This window comes from Prinia subflava, chromosome 3 (genome assembly GCF_021018805.1).
Source record: "Prinia subflava isolate CZ2003 ecotype Zambia chromosome 3, Cam_Psub_1.2, whole genome shotgun sequence".
Lineage (NCBI taxonomy): Eukaryota > Metazoa > Chordata > Aves > Passeriformes > Cisticolidae > Prinia > Prinia subflava.
The window spans coordinates 19017090-19031052 of NC_086249.1; the positions used below are offsets into that span (position 1 = coordinate 19017090).

At 51.3% G+C, this 13963-nt stretch overlaps 1 long non-coding RNA gene across 2 annotated transcripts; it reads left to right on the plus strand.

The window, feature by feature from the left end:
- Positions 1-6300: 6300 nt before the first annotated feature.
- On the plus strand, positions 6301-9313 carry LOC134548575 (uncharacterized). 2 transcript variants are annotated; one of them, XR_010079811.1, is made up of 2 exons: positions 6301-6751; positions 7763-9313. It is a non-coding gene; the product is annotated as an uncharacterized LOC134548575 (long non-coding RNA). The 2 variants fall into 2 exon arrangements; XR_010079812.1 differs by lacking the exon at positions 6301-6751 and adding an exon at positions 7121-7165.
- Positions 9314-13963: the final 4650 nt, after the last annotated feature.

Consider the following 13963-nt stretch of genomic DNA (forward strand, 5'->3'; position numbering starts at 1 on the left):
ACACAGTGAGAGAAAAACTTCAGTGGATCTAGTGGCTAGTTACATGAAAGTTATTACCTTGTCAAAGAGCCCACAGCTGTAATCAAGGTGGAAATGTCATCTTAGAGGCAATGTGATTGAGAAATTTAGAAAGTATAAGGATAAGACAGGCCATTCTGTCATTCTTTGTACTTTCTAATGGTGAGGGAAAGTTATGGCAATGGGTGAGACACCGTGACTTACTGGACAAGGAAGAATTAAATATAGGAGAAGCAATAGGAAAATTCTCTGGCTACTTAATTTAGAAATGGTATTTATTGACTTTAGTTTCAGAGTAACTGCCAGTAGCAATATATCGCCAGTCTGGTAAGTGGATCATTGCCACAGGCAGGGTGACATCAATGCTTCAAAGGGAAATGGTCAGGCTCATCACTTGAGCTATTTTTGAAGCTTTGGAGGGCCCTGTCATAGATACAATCCTCTGTTTCACTTTCTTCCAACCTGACCCTGTGCTCTCTGTTCCCTCCATGCTGTCCTTCCTCATGCCATTTTCTGGACATGCAATCTGAAAGTACTAAGAAAAACTGCTTGTGCGAAAACCTGAGGGACTCTGCAGCAAAAATGTAATTCAGCTGGGAAGCAATTTCCCAAGGACACCAAAACACGGGATGAAGTTGATTTTGCCTGCCTTTTCCACCACTTTAATTTCTGTCCTTGGGTTGACTCCTGTAGCCCTCTACAGGGGGTAGCCTTCACCAACTTAAGAAAATAAAGAATAATTTAATTTTAAAAGTGCTTCCTACTGGCTTGTGTTTAGCACAGGGGTGGTACTAGTGATCCTGAGAAATAACCTCCTCAGTGCTGATGGTTTGAGCTGTCTGAGCTTTGTACTGCTTTTCCTGCCTGCCAGGGTGAGCAGGGTGGTGGGTGTGGAGCTCGGAGTCTCTTCCCTTTACCAAGCTCCTGGAAGCAGCAGTGCTGCAGAGGGTAGTGTCCTGCTTTATGTTTCAAATTGCCAAGGATGCCTATGAGACGTCAGGCTGCATCAAAGCCTGAAAGAAATAGGAAAGGCTCTGAGACCCTTTGGAGAAGACACTTGTGCTCTTTAGCAGAGGAGTATTTTGAGCAATCGTCAGCGCAGTGACCCTACCAAGAACACAGGATCTTCATAGCACAGGCTCTGTGCTTGGATGCCAGGGAAAACGTCCAGAATGGCCTTTTGTCTCATCTCCTTGGACTCATGCCACAGTGAGGGATGCTTTTGGAAGCTGATGGGGCCTTGCCTGTGTCTGAACCTGCAGCCATTTGGAGCTTATAGCTTGCTGATCTCGTGTAGCTCCTGAGTGCAGTTGATATTCCTTGTCCCGCAGTAAGCCTGCATCAAATCTGTCTCAAGTTCCTTTCCCAGACAGATTAGGGAATTATTTCCAGGGTATCATTTTAGAGAGAAAGCTGGTCAAGGAAAGTCAGCATCTCTTTCTTATATTTTGTTGCTCCCACAGCTTCTCCAGGGGGAGCTGGGGAGGTGGATGGGAACGGGGGGGGAGGGGCAGGGAAAGGGGAAGAAAAAAGCTTGAGCATCCATAAAATTACAAAAAGAGAGCTTCTACTTGCCTGTACATGCAACTAGGGCAGGGTAAACTGGAAACTTTGTTGGTAAGGTGCAATGTCCTTGTTTTGGGTATCTGGTGGAGTATATTTGGCTGTTGACTACAGAATTGTTTTTAAAAATATGGTAACACAAGACTTGAAAAACAACTTTAAGGTCTGACATTGTCCCTGTGTGCTGCTCTGGGAAGATCCTTAATGTCATTCTTGTTTCTGCTTCAAGTCTAGGTGACTACATCTGTCAGCAAACGTACCAAGTGTTGTTGTAGAGCCAGACAAATGTCTGGGAATGGCACACCTCATAGGGCTCAAGTCACTCTCAGCGTGTCCCACTTCACCCTCTGTGGCTTCACAGATTTTGAAAAAGATGGGTAAAGGAGAAGAATCACATGGCCTTCAACAAATTTTGGATGGACCACATCCAGATCTAGCGTCCCTGTCTCCTGCCCATCAGCAATTCTGGTGAAACCCCCTACAGCCTGGGCAGCTAGCAATTGTGAAGGGCAGGTATGAAAACTTTTAAGTGGAAGTGAACAGAGCCCATAGGAATTAGGAAGAGGTAGAGCATAGACTTTGGGAGCACTTTATCCCTTTTATATGTAAGGAGCTTTCTATCAGGTCTGCTTAGTCAAACCCCTCCCCCTCCCCCCACCCTCCAAAAAAAGAAAAAAGAAAAAAAAATACAGGATTTGTTAGCCACAGACTTTACAATAGACAATCCTCAATTCATTTGGTCCAGTCTCTGTGTCATTACCAAGGAGTCTGGAAGGAGAGCAAACGAGGAGGTGGGGACCAGGAGGCATGCTCTTTTGCCCCTAAGATGGTCTCAGGATGTCTTGTATGAGCTGGTGAAGGAATCAGGTCTTTTTTAAGAGTAACTGATTTGTGGTTTTTTTCATGTGGAGAATAACATCTTGGAAGCTGTTGCAGAATTCCCTCTTTTGTCCCTCTTGTCTTACCTTTTATTCTTTTTCTTTCTCTCCTTTAACATTTCAGGATAGAATTGCTGCCAGCCCCAGGATTCCTGAATCATGACTCAACAATGATGAGATGTAGTAACCTAAAGGTTTGCTTGTGCCCTAGAACAAGATGGGCACTGGTGCTTGCTTGGCCAGCTCCTTGCCCACCCCCTGCCTCAAGTCTCCTTGCTCAGTTATCTGAGTGTTCTTCCTGCTCTTTGCTTCCTTAGTGAGTCTAGCACAGCTTGTTCTTTCCTATCTCCACATCCAGTGTTGTTACACCACTCCTACCACTTTTAGCTCCTCTTTTTCTACTCGTTTCACTGGCTCCAGTACTGCTGCTCTCTCCACAGCTCCCAAGACTAGCTGCTTGCTTTTTCAAATAGTCTTCCATCTCTCTAGGCCCTGCTTCCACTGCAGCAATCCCTTTTGACTTTCATAATCCCATGTACTCTGATTTTCCATCTAGTCAAATTATTCAGCCAGTCAAGGTTCTTTCCTCCCACTTCCATCCCTTTGTTTTCCAGTAACTCCTTGTCTTTATTCTCACAACAGACTTAGTATCATAAAGCTCCTGGCCCTCATCTATTCTCCATGTTTCCCTTCCCCAAGGGACTTGCTGTTCTCCTTTCACTCAGCTGCTCCTCCTTCCCCCTGCCTGGCCCAGAGCAGTCACCGGCGGTTGGGTCCTTACAGAAGATGGCTGGCATTCACACGACCTTATCCCACCTCTGTGAGACACGGTTGACAGCAGATCTTGGAAGAACTACACAGGAAAAAATCTCATCCCTACAGAGCATGTGTGAAATGGATTTTTTTCTTTCCAAGGCTTATCATTTATCAAAATTTGGCATGGATTTTTATGGGGATAGTGAGTAGTGTAGCTCTGACGCAAGGACAGCTCTCCTTCATAGGTTTCAGCTTCCTCCTCCAAAGCAGTTGGGCAAAAGACTGTTCTTTTTAACATACACTTTACACTCAAAACCAAAATGTTTTGCTTTGCCTTTTTTTCCCTAAGTAGTTTTAATGTACAGGCTGAAGCCATATTTAAAAAGAAAACAAAAAATTATAAAAAAATCAGATGTAGGCAGACAGCCAGAATGGAAAATTTCAGCTCCAATCATAAAAATTACAAGCAACTGAATAGTTTACAGTGGGAATGCCCAGTCAATCTCATTCCATCTCTGCTGGTACATTTCTTCTTGCAAAAACCTGCTGTTTGAACTTGCCACTCTGGAATCAATCACATTGCTGTCCTTAGCAGGTTCAGAACAAGGCAGGAATACAGGACTTGCTTTGCCATATCAGGGCTTCTCAGAAGCTTTGTCTGAATTGCGAAGCAGATGGGGAAATGAGGCCTGATAGCTGGAAACAAATTCACACACAAAGCCTACAATATTTCTGTGGAAAGAGAGAAGGTCAAACTGAAAAGCTGGAGCTTTTCATAACGTCGTTGGTCTGTTAGCAATGTCACCAGGGTAAATCAACCCATTTAAAAACAGTCTTGTCACACCTCCATAAACGGCTAATGTGGACATGTTCAAAGCCTCACCTAAGACAGAACATTTTGAAGTGGTATAATTAAATCTGGTGTATTCTTAAAGGATGAGGCACCTGTTCACTGAGTGCAATCAAACTGAGAGCCTGCAGGCTGGCATGGCTCGCTGCCCGGGACGCTAATGCCGTTCCTGTGCCCGCTTGCAGCTCACAGACGCTGGGTGGCAACTCTAGCTCCTGCAGAAATATGGCTCTGCTCCCTGGGGCAGCAGCCCTGCTGCAGCACTCACCCTGTTTACCTGTGAGAGGTGCACGATGAGAAAGGCTGCACCGTACAGGACCTGACATGGTGGCTGAGGAGAACAGGAGAGAAGGAAATGGCTGCTGGCAGGGCAGGCAGGCCCTGACAAGTGGGATGCTCCAGCAGGGTCCGTACACGGCCACTGCAGTCAGAACAGCTCTGTTAGCTCAGCCCTCCTCCTGCAGCTGTTGTGCCATGAAAAGATGGACTTCCCACTGGAGCAGGCACTAAGGAGGCACATCTGCTCGGTTGTCAGAGCCAAGAGAGGAGCAACATCTCCTGCAGGAGGTCAGTAGTGAACAGCCAGGGGACAGGAGCACCCAAACGTGGATTTCCACTAGGCAAGTGTGTGTCCAAACCACAGATTTATCCAATTAAAGCTAGGCTTGGAGCAGTTTAAGTTTGTCCTCTGCATTAGGCATTCTTGATGTTTTACTAAATAGATGTAAAGTTGCTTTAAACACATCACATGCAAATGGTATGGTATGGACCATACACTGCAAATTAGAGCTCTATATTAGCTCAAACTGGCACCACCTCACTTGGCCCTTCAGCTACTCTCTAGCTACAAGAAAGAAAAGACAGGCATCTTCCCAAGGAGGCAGGCTGGATACTGACTTAGGAGGTGCCCAAGTGCACGGAAACCTTAAAAACAGCAAGTGGGAAGAACTGTCGGAAGGACTCAGGGTTTCCATTTTCTGAGTCCAGAGCTCCCTCTCCAAGACAGCGGAGTGCTGCGTGTGTTTGCTCACTTGTTTCTCACTGATGCCAGAGGATCCTCAGCAAACAAAACGCATGACAGGCAGAATAAAACGGGCAGCAATTTGAAGACTCCATCCTCGATCGCCTCATGCTCCCCTGCAGACACTTTCTCTGTAAAACAGATCTGCCACAGGGGGACTCCCTGTAAAACACGGAGTTTGCAAAGGGGGCTCCTGCCTTTGCTGCCAGAAAGCCAACAGACAAAGGGACCACACCTCACCAGCACCGCCGGTGTCGGTGGCCACCGCTGGGGCTGCGGTGGGCACGCAGCTGTGGGCGTGCTCCTGGCAGACCCCTGCTCTGGTTTCACCGGGGCGAGGCCAACAGGGAGCCTTCCCCACTAAAACCAGCAGCAGCCGTGGGTTTGTCACAGGGGAAAGAGAACGCCGCTCGCCTTTCCTTGCTGCAGCATCCGAACTTACTGCTGCTGCTGCTGCTCTAAAACCTCATCCCTTTGAATGTTCTGCCAGGATCTGACTGAATGGATGAAGGCATCTTTACTGCATCCCATCCAACAAGGAAACACCTCTCTCTTGTCACCGTGCATTACTATTTCCCAGCCCACCTTTTAATCCATTTAGTCTGTAATTTTGTAGCTTCCGTTCCGTGTATGGGGAATTACAGTTTTTTGGTTCTTTTCTGCGTCTCAGCCTTTTACATGTCATTATTTCAGCTTCTGGGGCTTACACTTCCTATTCTTCTCTTAGCTATCAAGGCACATTTGCTGACTTTAACAAGCAGTACATGGTGCAAGTGCTGAGCTGTACTTGTAGCGGCAGGTAGTGAAAGAGCCCAGGAAAACAACGGAGCAGCTCAGAAGCCCTCCCTGCAGCCCATAACACTAAATCCAGTGGGGCACAAAAGCAGGGATGGGGCTGAAAGCAAAACCCACAGACAGTGGTAAAAACTGCCTTCAGAAGTAAAATTAATGCGCTCAATATGAGCACATGGCAAGATGTGGGGTTATCTCCCACAGCAGACAAGTGATAACGCGGATGTGAGTGGATAGCCAGCCGACCCCAATGCGGCACACTGGCCGTGGGCAAGGAGCAGGAGGCCTTTCCAACGGCAGCAACAGCACCTGGCAAACTAGGTCAGGGCTCGGTGGTCACAAAGGCCATGCCAGCACGGCCCTGGGCCCCCGGCAGCAGGGGCTCCGTCCGAACCACACACGCACCCACAGTGTCACGGGTGCCATGACAGGGCACTCGCTCCAGCATGGTGCTTTTCTGCTGACTCCATGGTAGCTGGGCTAGCTGATAGTGGTGGGGTGGACACCGAGGGCTCAGTGGGGAAGGCACCACAGCGAGGGGCCCAGCACGGGCTGGGGGCACCCAGGACAAGGCTCTGGGAAGGTGCGTGGCCAAGGCTGCAGCCGGGGCAGCAGCGACAGCTGCACTGCCAGGTGAGGCTGAGGGCCAAGCAGAGCGCGGTGGCGGCGGCGGGGCACACGGGAGAGGGGCGGCGCTGGGGGGGCCGAGCCGAGCGGGGCAGCGAACGCGGCCCGCGGGGTCAGCCCTCAGCCGCGGCTTTATGGGATGGCAGCGGCGAGTATTATGGGATGGCGGGCCCTTCTGCGGGCGGGGGAAGGGCGAGCCGCGACTATTATGGGATGGCGAGGCCTCCCGCGACCGGAGGGGGGCAGGTGGGTGGCAGGGCATATTATGGGATGGCGGGCGCTCGTGCCGCCGGGGGGAGTATTATGGGATGGGGAGGATGCCCCACAAGGAGCGGGGGGGGGAGCGGGCGGCTATTATGGGATGGCAGGGCCCGCCGCAGCCGGCGTGGGGCGAGAGTATTATGGGATGGCACCATTCCCAGCGCGGTGTGACCGGGCCACTATTATGGGATGGCTCTACCTTACGGCGGGGCTGCCTCCCTGGGAACTATTACGGGATGCAGCAGGAAGGAGGAGGGGGTGTCGCGGGATGCCGGGGGCAGGCTGCAGCCCCAGCCAGGCTTCCTGACGGTGCCCGCCGGGACCTCCCCGCGGTGCCCCCGTCCGGCCCCGGCCCCGGCCCCCCTGCCCTCCTCAGTCGGGACCAATAAAGCCGGCAGGGTATTATGGGATGGCGCGGGGGTGGGGTGGGGGGGTGGTTGCCATGGTGTGTTTCCCGTGGGTGGCTATTATGGGATGGAGTCGCCTTTGTGAACTATTATGGGATGCGGGGTGGGGCCGAGCGGGCCCCGCCGCCCCCCGGGGCAGCGCGGCGGGAGGATGGGAACGCGGGGATGCGCCGGGCGTGGGACACCAGGCGGGGCGGACGCGTGGCCGCCAGCTGCACGTCGGCTCCATAGGAGCCCTCGGCCGCGTCCGCAGCACGGCGAGGCTGCGGGCTCCCGCTTGCCTTCGCAAGCAAATTCTGACCCCAGCGTAGGAAGGGAAAAAGCTCACAGCCATTCAAAGTGCGGCTGTGAAGCAACTGAGCATCTCACCTGTACGTTAGTCCCAAGCATATGGTTTTTATTAAGAAAGTTGCCGTCTAAGTCCAAGTGCCACAAAACTTTGACTTCTAAGTTCAAGAAACGTGCACAAGGATGGCACAAAGTAAGATGTGTCCCTGTATGGTCCATCTCAGAGCAGAGGCTGATAGGTGATCCTTGCTTTCTGCACAGGGGGCACAGCCCCAAAGTAACTGGGCTGGTTCTTGTCCAGGATGAGAGAAACCCTCCTCCAGACCTGTGCGGCTGTGGCAGCTCTGCAAACCCCCGCCTGGTTTGTAGCCCATGGTGACTTGGTGGATAGCACCATCGAGATTTGACTCTCCTCCTCTCCAGCCGACCTGAGTCCATCGGCTCTGCTCGGCAGCAGTGGTGTTCTCACCCAGTCAAATGAGGAATGCAACCTCCGGGCTAATTAGCACTGTTCCCTGGAGCACAGTTGTTGCTGGGTGCAGCGCTGGAAACACCTCTCCCCGATCCAGCTGGAGGTGGGAGATGAAGGAGAGTTCTGTCCCAGCCTGTTTTCTCAGTATTTCTGCTAAATGAGCCCAAGAGATGTGGGTCGGTGTTAGTGATTTTTGCCAGCATGCACCAGCTTTGATACAGGAGGTAAAAATAGGTATGGCAGAACTGCAGTCCAGGCAGCTTAAACGAGCATGTTGTTGTTGCAGCCCCTTTGAGACCACTGGCTCCGTCCCTGGCTGGATCCAACTATTTATTTCATGAAGAGGGGAGGGGACCAGGGCATTTCTAAGGCACTTTATAGAAATGGGAACCTAAAAATGGTAACTAATAAGCATTCCTAACTTTTGTGTTTTGTTTGCAGCTTTTGTTATTCGTTATATACATTATTCTATGTTAAAAGACTGGTGTCAAAGTCAAATTTTTATAATTGCAAAATAGCATTTGTTTTTTACGCCTTACTAAGTGCCTCCATCTTCTGAAAAAAAAAAAAGTGAAAATAAACATGGAAAATTCGAATCTGACTATCTGATGTCTGGCAAAGTTCTGAGTAACTGAAAACAGACTTGTGATGGAAAATATCGAGTAACCTTAGCTATAGGTGTCAGTACCAAGTATGTGATGTTTTTTAAAGCAAACAAACCAGCGAAGCACACAGAGATAGAGATCAGCCGTTCTGATTTCCAGGGGGCTGAGCAACCCCCAATCTTCTCCATCTCTCGCCCGCCTCGGCTGTGTGCCCCCAGCGCTGCCTCCTGCACCGCGCACGGCTGGCTGACACGGCGCGGCTCCGGCGGCACGGCCACGCCGCTCTCCCTGCCCCCTCCTTCTGGCAAAACAGGAGACGAGGCTCAATGACGAGTGCTGAGCGAAGTCTGAAATGCTCTTCCCCTAACGGGAAGTAGATGCAGAGTCACGCTGGCATATGGGCAGCCCTCACCTAGGTGGCTGTTAGAGAGAGACTCGATCCTCCATTGACAGTAGAATGTTCTCAAAAAAGAAGCACACGTGGTCTCTTGAGTGATTCTTGATCTTATTCTGGTTGTACGCTCTAAAATCATCTGTGTGCAAGTCTCTGTCTGCCTCTTGTTGCGGTGGCATTTGTTTGCTGCAGGAACAGCTCCTTGGACATGACAGAAAGGGCTCTTTTCTCCACAAGACAAAGAGACTTTCCTGTGTCATTTTCTGCCATGTCTGACACCAAAGTAAAGATACTTCCATTGGGCTAAACAAATAAGCTCATGCTTTTCTTTGAAAAAAAAAAACCCACTCTAACTAAATAAGTAAAAAAAAAAAAATAGAAGGGGGGTGCATGATGAAGAAAACAATGAAAATTGGTCATTTAGATTTCCTTAGCTTGCCATGGAGACTTTGTAGAAAGCTAGGAGTGAAGAAGTGTATCCTGGGTGGAGAAAAAAGCTTTGTAGTGTTGGCAGAGACTTGCAGAATTCAGAACAGGTAACTTTGGCTAGTGCTGGGGACATAGGATTCTCACAAGATAGTTTAAAATGGGGGCAGGGGGACTTGAGTGTTGAAGAGACACAGACTCTGGGACAATAGCCAGATATTGAGTGAAAGCTTGAACCATTTTCTTGCTAATTTCAAAGTAAAAATTACCTGTCTCAGAGTTTGATACCCCCTCTTCACTCCAAAAATTATCTAGGGCAAATATCTCTGCTTTACCAAAGAAAAAATAGAAGGGCAAAGCTTCTCAGAAATCCTGGGATCTTCGGGGTTCCTTGGCAGAAGTGGTAAAACCTTAGTTCAGTCATGGCAAGCATCAGTATGATCTGGAGAGCCTACAGGGCTCCTGAGTGGCAAGCACGAGGAGTAAGCCCATCCACATTAGTTACAAGTGGTCCAAACTGGATTAGAGGAAGAAGTGAAATGTAGCTGCAGCCTTTGCAGAACAGCATCACATTCACAGGTGCATCAGGGGCTGCCAGTTTTATGCAGATACTGAAATATATTTTTCATGTTACTGGTTGTATGTAAGGTGACAGGACAGATATTACAGACTGGCTGGAGCAACCCTCGGTCCAGGAAACAGCAAAAATGAGGAGAACAGAGGTGTGGCTGTGTCCCAGAACACAAATGAAGCAATATAGTGGCAGCATTGCAGTGCCCAGTGTCTAAACCCGTCGGCCCCTCTGCATTGTTATGGAACGCAAGAGGAGCTGACAAAAAATAGCCTGAAAGACCATAAACCAGTCTTTCAGATCACATTGTCTGCAGCACCAGCATGTCAGGCTTGTAGTCTGTTATCTGTGTCCCACATATGAACGGTTCATGCTAGGCTGGAGAGTCTCCCCTCTTTCCAAAATGCTCTGGAGTTTCTTCCTCCCACCCTTGCCTCTCACACTAGGCAACACTGAAGCACACAGGATGGAGGTTTCCAGCCTACAGTCCCGAGCTCCAGGGTGAAACAAGGTCAAAAGCTTTGTTCCTCTTGTTACCTTGGGGAAATATGTTTAAAAGTGAACATAAATTAAAAGTGAAAGTGAGAAAGGGCTGTGGGCCTGATAAAAGCCTGGACAGGGGCAGCTGCCCACAAGGTGGTGGAAGATGAGGCAGGACTCTCCTGAGCCCTGACTAATTAAGGCCATGCACAAAACTACAAAAATTATTTAGAGGTCACTCCAGCTGGTTGCTGTGGCAGTACAGAGCCCACTTCACTCGGTTGTTCTTGGAAGCAGAGCTGGGCAGGGGTGTGTGAAAGGTCCTCTGGCCTTCCAGTTTGGATTTGCCAACAAGGGCACAGCACCAAAGGAAGATGTTGCAGGCATTTTCCCCATGGGAAGTGTGCTATGGGGTTGTTCAGGGTGTTGACACCCATCAGCACAGGTAGGGAAGATTGTATTACACAGATCTTGCTGTAATTGTTTCCAAGCCAAGTGCTATAAACTCGAAAGATTCAATTAAACTGGGTAAGTAATTGAACCACAGTAAGGTACAGCAACTTCCAAGTTTAAAGCAGCCAAATAACTGGAAATCTATCTCATGGAAATCTATCCTTTCCTCATCAAAAGAAAATATTTAGAAATCTATTTTTTTAATCCATTAAATTTACTTGGCCCTCACAAACAGTAAAATCACCTTAATCATAATCACATATAACCCATAAGGAGTTTTTGTTTTGAGGGAAAATTAAGATTTCTGCTGACTAAGAAACTTCAAGTTACAAAGAGAAAAAGGAGTTGGAGCTGGGGAACCCTGGGCACATTCATGATAAAAATGTGTTCCTTTGTCGTGCAGAGGAGGATTTCAGGGAGGTGGTGGCTCATTGGGAAGCTTCATGCTTCATCATCAGAGGCACTGAGGCAGGCATTGCCTAACCAGTAGCAAAGAGTCTTCTTCAGATGATAACTGTGCTGGCAGGAGCATTGGGAACCACCTGCAGAGAGCCCCAGCACTTAACTCCCTTTGCAGGATCTTCATCTGCATCTGCACCTCTCCTCTTGTGGCCAAGCCACTGGGGGAAAGAGGCAAACGTGGAGTTGGTGGGCACTGGTTGGGGCTGGGCTGCTCAGTTCGGGAATGTGGTGTGGCTGTCCACCTGGCTCCTCTTAAGAGGGGATTACATCTGTCAGCACACAAGAGAGGGAATGAGAAGTCCTGCAGAGGTCCACGTGAGTTTGGTGGTGGTGTCATCCATGACATGTTTCTGTAGCGCTGGATGGTCTGCTTGATCCATGCGGAGGATGGATAGCATCTCTGGAAGAGCAGTGTGCTCTTTCCTACCACTTTTCCTCCATGGAGCTGAGATAAATGAGAGCATCATCATCATGTGGGCAAAGGTATGGACAGGGATAGCACAGGGTGCGCGCTGCTGATGGCTGGAGAGGTAGGTGGTATTTTTGTATGTGCAGGAACATGGATTGCCCAAGCGCCTGTTGGGATGTATTGGTCAAGTCTTTGCTGGCAAGGCAGGAACGAGGGCACAGGAGGCGCAGCTCGTGCTGTGGAGTGGCTGCACGCGTATTGTGCATTGTGGAACTCTGCGGGAGCACACAGCGGAGACGGGCACACAGATGTGGTGGTGGAGCCTGGCGGTATCTCGGCAGTTGCCGGTGCGAGGAGGCGGCTGGAGCCTGCATGTACACGTAAGGGAGAGCTTGCCAATAGCCAGAGCCCCTTCTGCACAGGGCCGAGGTGATGGGATGGAGTTATGGAACACCTGCATGCCCGCTGTGTGCGTGGACGTATTTTCAGTGAGCTTCAGCAGACAAAGCCTGGCTTGTGTTCCAGGACCTGTGAGCGACTTGTTGCAGGCTGTAAACAGCCAATCCTCCACTTGTGTTGCAGCGTGTTTCACTGTGGCGGGATGGAACGTGCACATGCACCACCACGCGTGGGACAGCGGAGGCAACGAGCGCAGTTGTTGACACCCACACATTCACTGGGAGAGATGGACAGGGACTGCGCCTCTTTGTTGAGATTAATAGCGTTATGAAAATGCTCAACAGAGGATAAGGCAGCATTATGGGGTGTGATTCTGTTTAATGGGAAATTAATGATACAGTTGTATGTGTATAATTGGAGTATACTTATATCTACGGACTGTTCCCGCCTGTGTAAATCAATGAGGAGTTTCCTGGTGGAGGCTGCCGCAGGGAGCAGGGTGCTGGGTGACAGGGAGGAATGGAGTACGTGGACATGCCGTGTATCACAGAACCACTTAGGTTGGAAAAGACCTCTGAGATCATCAAGTCCAACCTTTGACCTAACACCACCATGGCAACTAGACCATGGCACGAAAAGCCACATCCAGCCTTTCCTTAACAACTCCCAGGATGGTGACTCCACCATTCCCCTGGCAGTCCATTCCAATGTCTGATCACCCTTTCCATGAAGGAATTCCTCCTGATATCCAACCTAAGCCTCCCCGGCATTGATTGAGACTACATGCTCTCATCCTGTCGTTAGTTGCCCCGGAGAATGTGTATCCCTGGGGCCGGTGGTTCTGCAGGTACCAGCGGCCAGGAAGCCTCGAGGTGCAGGGGAAGCACCGAAGTCACTGCCGACTCCCCACACACAGGCTGGCGGTGGCCGTGACCGCGCCGGGCACGCATAGCCTTGGAGGGGTCCTGCGGCACCGCGGGCGGAGCGTGCAGGATGGGGCACGGCAGGACGGGGCAGGGAGAACGGGGCGCTCAGCCCCGTGGCCGGGGGCGGTCGGCGGTGGGAGGGCGGTGCCCGGAGCCTGTGCCCGGGGCCGGTGCCAGCGCGCAGGAGGGCGGGAGGTGCGCGGAGGCAGCGCGGTGCCAGGGGTCGGCCCCGTGCCCCGGGCCGGAGCGGGGGCTGGGGTGGTGCGGGCCCCGCGCCCCCGGGCAGGGCGGGCGGGGGGCGGCGGAGCCCCGCGGGTGCGGGTGCGGGGCGGGCGGCCGCGAGTATTATGGGATGCCGGGCTGGACGGTGGCTCCCGGCGACTATTATGGGATGCCTGCCTGGGCGCGCGGGGGGGGGGGGAGGTGTGACTATTATGGGATGTGCGCGCTCGGGGTGTGACTATTATGGGATGTTCCGCGGGGGGGTCCTCACAGTGCGCCCTCCCCCCCCCACCGCGCTCTCCCCGCGGGAGGGGGACGTGCCTATTATGGGATGGCGGCCCCGGGAGGCGCAGGGGGGCGCCCTGCCCCGGCGCGCGGGGTCCCGCGCGGGGGGCAGTATTATGGGATGCCGGAGCGAAGGGGTGCGAGCGTGGGGGAGTATTATGGGATGTTTCTCGGGGTAAAGGTGCGGAGTGGGGGGGGGGGACAGTATTATGGGATGTTACCGGCGGGAGGGGAGGTTATTATTATGGGATGCCGGGCCGGGCAGTGAGTGGGAAGTTCTGAAGGGAGGGTGAGTATTATGGGATGTCGGGGGGGGGGGGGAAGGGGGTGTGTGTCTGCCGGGGAGACGGGGGCGGGGCCTGTTGCCAAGGTCCCGGGGCATATTATGGGATGTAGGC